We start from the raw sequence: 5000 nt of genomic DNA, 5'->3' as shown, positions 1-5000 counted from the left end.
TCCGTACAACAACGTGTAACCTAACCTAACCTAACCTAACCTATGTTGTACCTTAACCTAACCTATGTTGTACCTTAACCTAACCTATGTTGTACCTTAACCTAACCTATGTTGTACCTTAACCTAACCTATGTTGTACCTTAACCTAACCTATGTTGTACCTTAACCTAACCCATGTTGTACCTTAACCTAACCCATGTTGTACCTTAACCTAACCCATGTTGTACCTTAACCTAACCCATGTTGTACCTTAACCTAACCCATGTTGTACCTCAACCTAACCCATGTTGTGCCTCAACCTAACCCATGTTGTGCCTCAACCTAACCCATGTTGTGCCTCAACCTAACCCATGTTGTGCCTCAACCTAACCCATGTTGTGCCTCAACCTAACCCATGTTGTGCCTCAACCTAACCCATGTTGTGCCTTAACCTAACCCATGTTGTGCCTTAACCTAACCCATGTTGTGCCTTAACCTAACCCATGTTGTGCCTTAACCTAACCCATGTTGTGCCTTAACCTAACCCATGTTGTGCCTTAACCTAACCCATGTTGTGCCTTAACCTAACCCATGTTGTGCCTTAACCTAACCCCATGTTGTGCCTTAACCTAACCCATGTTGTCGCCTTAACGTAACCCACGTTGTCGCCTAAACCTGCTCTGTAATTGTTATACGACTCGTTCAATTACTGTAGTGTTGCCCACCCGCAACCCTCGCAATATAGTTCGCTACTCGCACTGCCCGCACCCCTGTGTATCGCTTCATGTTAAACACCTTGCAAGTCTTGCTCACTTTCCACATGCTCCTGCTGTACACTGTAATGTGGATGGCAGCAGGACGTACATGCCGCCCCTCCCCACGTCCCCACCTTGCCCCCTGCCTTCGCAAGCTGGTTGGTGAGAAGTTTGCATGTTCAATGCCCTTCGCATGCGACGTACTCAGGCTACGTTGTGGTGCGGCCTGTGTCAACTGTCCGCTGATGTCGTACGCGTGAACCACAATCTGTACTGCACATTCGTCCTTATGTACTGAATGATACATCGTGGCACATGTGTGACCGCACAACGACTGCGCCCAAAAACGGCGGACCATACAGTGCAAATATTGTGCACGCAGCTACGTGTCGTCTCCCTATGAGAGCTGGATTGCAGTGTGGTACGCCATAGAGACGTGTGGGAGGAACGGACGCCGTGGATGGCGATCAGCATGAGCTGTCTGTTGATGTATTCGGACCTAGTCGTCTCTCCTCACACACCGTGATGGCATGGTGCACCGCGTTCCATATCTGCGACATGCTACAGAGGCCGGTTGACAGTCGTTCGAGCAATGGACATCGCATACGTACGGGGGCCACCTTCCACGTATTGTCTAGGCGTGCACATTTTGTTGCGTGTATGTGGGCAGACGTAGTGTGGCGTGACACCTGACACAGGCATGCAATAATCGTTGAAGTTGCAAATGGCGATGGACGCCTGCGTTTTCTGGTGAAGTTACGCAAATGAACAAATGGTAACCTGTTGTGGTGCGGTTGTTCTCGCTAGGGGTGAATCGGTGATGGCGACGATAGGTTGAGGTACTAACCGGTTGTTCCAGCGATACCCACCATGCCGACGAAACTGAACGGCATCTGGGTGTGAAGCGATACGCGGCGGTGGCTGGGTGGGGACCGTCCCCGGCGGTGAGGGGGCGCCTCCCGGCGTGCTGGCGCGCGGTGCGTGGGCGCACGCGCTACAGCCGGCTGGTGGGGGCGGCCAGTGGCAGGCGCGCCGGCCGACGGACGCGGCAGGCGTCGCAGCTGCGCGCCGGCGCACCCTTGCGCGCGGCGCCGTGCGGCCAAAGTAGGTCCTCGCGGGCCCGGTGCGAAGCGCGGTGGACATCTTCAGTGTGCTGGTCCGATTGAGGACTGTGTGCGTTGAGGATGCGCCGCCGCCCGGCGCTCGGCGCCGCGACGCCGTCTGCTGCTCGGTCGCCCCAGCGGTTCTCGCTGGTGGTTTGTATCGCAGCTGTGCGGATGTGTTGGCGCGTGCGCTGTGCTGGGAGAGTTCGCTTCGGCACCCAAGTGGGGCTTTTGTCCTTCTGTGGCGCTGGCGTTGGAGCTGCCGGTCACCGTAGGTGGCGCGTGTTGTCTCCCGCCGGCAATGCCACGACAGCACGCTCCCGGGCCTCTGTCGGCAGCGGCAAGCTCAGTTGGGAGCACGGGGTGGTCGCACCGAAAGCGTCTACTCGCCTAACTCCGGGCGATTGCGCCTCTCTCGAACCCGACCAAGTACTTGGGACGGCGCTGCGCGCCGCCGGGACCTGAGAGGGTTTCGAGGTGTATTGTGCAGGGGAGCTCAGCCTCCTCCTGTTTGCAGAATGATTGAGCGGACGCTTGCGTGTTCGCGCGGGCCCCCGGGACACACTCCCGGGCGGCCGGCTGCTCAGCTCTAGTTGACGCAGCTCCCTGGTTGATCCTGCCAGTAGTCATATGCTTGTCTCAAAGATTAAGCCATGCATGTCTCAGTACAAGCCGCATTAAGGTGAAACCGCGAATGGCTCATTAAATCAGTTATGGTTCCTTAGATCGTACCCACGTTACTTGGATAACTGTGGTAATTCTAGAGCTAATACATGCAAACAGAGTCCCGACCAGAGATGGAAGGGACGCTTTTATTAGATCAAAACCAATCGGTCGGCTCGTCCGGTCCGTTTGCCTTGGTGACTCTGAATAACTTTGGGCTGATCGCACGGTCCTCGTACCGGCGACGCATCTTTCAAATGTCTGCCTTATCAACTGTCGATGGTAGGTTCTGCGCCTACCATGGTTGTAACGGGTAACGGGGAATCAGGGTTCGATTCCGGAGAGGGAGCCTGAGAAACGGCTACCACATCCAAGGAAGGCAGCAGGCGCGCAAATTACCCACTCCCGGCACGGGGAGGTAGTGACGAAAATAACGATACGGGACTCATCCGAGGCCCCGTAATCGGAATGAGTACACTTTAAATCCTTTAACGAGTATCTATTGGAGGGCAAGTCTGGTGCCAGCAGCCGCGGTAATTCCAGCTCCAATAGCGTATATTAAAGTTGTTGCGGTTAAAAAGCTCGTAGTTGGATTTGTGTCCCACGCTGTTGGTTCACCGCCCGTCGGTGTTTAACTGGCATGTATCGTGGGACGTCCTGCCGGTGGGGCGAGCTGAAGGCGTGCGACCGCCTCGTGCGTGCTCGTGCGTCCCGAGGCGGACCCCGTTGAAATCCTACCAGGGTGCTCTTTATTGAGTGTCTCGGTGGGCCGGCACGTTTACTTTGAACAAATTAGAGTGCTTAAAGCAGGCAAGCCCGCCTGAATACTGTGTGCATGGAATAATGGAATAGGACCTCGGTTCTATTTTGTTGGTTTTCGGAACCCGAGGTAATGATTAATAGGGACAGGCGGGGGCATTCGTATTGCGACGTTAGAGGTGAAATTCTTGGATCGTCGCAAGACGAACAGAAGCGAAAGCATTTGCCAAGTATGTTTTCATTAATCAAGAACGAAAGTTAGAGGTTCGAAGGCGATCAGATACCGCCCTAGTTCTAACCATAAACGATGCCAGCCAGCGATCCGCCGCAGTTCCTCCGATGACTCGGCGGGCAGCCTCCGGGAAACCAAAGCTTTTGGGTTCCGGGGGAAGTATGGTTGCAAAGCTGAAACTTAAAGGAATTGACGGAAGGGCACCACCAGGAGTGGAGCCTGCGGCTTAATTTGACTCAACACGGGAAACCTCACCAGGCCCGGACACCGGAAGGATTGACAGATTGATAGCTCTTTCTTGATTCGGTGGGTGGTGGTGCATGGCCGTTCTTAGTTGGTGGAGCGATTTGTCTGGTTAATTCCGATAACGAACGAGACTCTAGCCTGCTAACTAGTCGCGTGACATCCTTCGTGCTGTCAGCGATTACTTTTCTTCTTAGAGGGACAGGCGGCTTCTAGCCGCACGAGATTGAGCAATAACAGGTCTGTGATGCCCTTAGATGTTCTGGGCCGCACGCGCGCTACACTGAAGGAATCAGCGTGTCTTCCTAGGCCGAAAGGTCGGGGTAACCCGCTGAACCTCCTTCGTGCTAGGGATTGGGGCTTGCAATTGTTCCCCATGAACGAGGAATTCCCAGTAAGCGCGAGTCATAAGCTCGCGTTGATTACGTCCCTGCCCTTTGTACACACCGCCCGTCGCTACTACCGATTGAATGATTTAGTGAGGTCTTCGGACTGGTACGCGGCATTGACTCTGTCGTTGCCGATGCTACCGGAAAGATATGACCAAACTTGATCATTTAGAGGAAGTAAAAGTCGTAACAAGGTTTCCGTAGGTGAACCTGCGGAAGGATCATTACCGACTAGACTGCATGTCTTTCGATGTGCGTGTCGTGTCGCGCAACACGCTACCTGTACGGCTCGCCGTAGCCGTGCGCCGCGTGCGGAACCACGCGTGCCTCTCAAAACTAGCGGCAATGTTGTGTGGTACGAGCGCTGAAGCGCTGGAGCGGCTGGCCTGCGGCACCTGGCGCCTGGCGCCGGTTTTGAATGACTTTCGCCCGAGTGCCTGTCCGCTCCGGTGTGGAGCCGTACGACGCCCGTCGGCCGTGAGGCCGTTGGACACAGAACGCTGGAACAGGGGCCGCCACACGCCTCACTCCCGCCTATGCGACCGTCTCGAAAGAGACGGCGGAAACTGAGAAAAGATCACCCAGGACGGTGGATCACTCGGCTCGTGGGTCGATGAAGAACGCAGCAAATTGCGCGTCGACATGTGAACTGCAGGACACATGAACATCGACGTTTCGAACGCACATTGCGGTCCATGGATTCCGTTCCCGGGCCACGTCTGGCTGAGGGTCGGCTACGTATACTGAAGCGCGCGGCGTTTGCCCCGCTTCGCAGACCTGGGAGTGTCGCGGCCGCCTGTGGGGCCGGCCGCGTCTCCTCAAACGTGCGATGCGCGCCCGTCGCCTGGCGGTTCGCATACCGGTACTTTCTCGGTAG

General features: G+C 55.4%; 2 non-coding genes across 2 annotated transcripts; both read left to right on the top strand.

Moving 5' to 3' along the window:
* The first annotated feature begins 2440 nt into the window (after window positions 1-2440).
* LOC124773165 lies at window positions 2441-4350 on the top strand. The gene has a single exon (XR_007014501.1). It is a non-coding gene; the product is annotated as a small subunit ribosomal RNA (ribosomal RNA).
* A 351-nt stretch (window positions 4351-4701) lies between these two features.
* Window positions 4702-4856, top strand: LOC124773159. Its single transcript, XR_007014495.1, has one exon. It is a non-coding gene; the product is annotated as a 5.8S ribosomal RNA (ribosomal RNA).
* The last annotated feature ends 144 nt before the right edge of the window (window positions 4857-5000 follow it).

Source organism: Schistocerca piceifrons, unplaced genomic scaffold (assembly GCF_021461385.2).
Source record: "Schistocerca piceifrons isolate TAMUIC-IGC-003096 unplaced genomic scaffold, iqSchPice1.1 HiC_scaffold_947, whole genome shotgun sequence".
Classification (NCBI taxonomy): domain Eukaryota; kingdom Metazoa; phylum Arthropoda; class Insecta; order Orthoptera; family Acrididae; genus Schistocerca; species Schistocerca piceifrons.
This window is presented reverse-complemented; position numbering and strand designations above follow the sequence as displayed.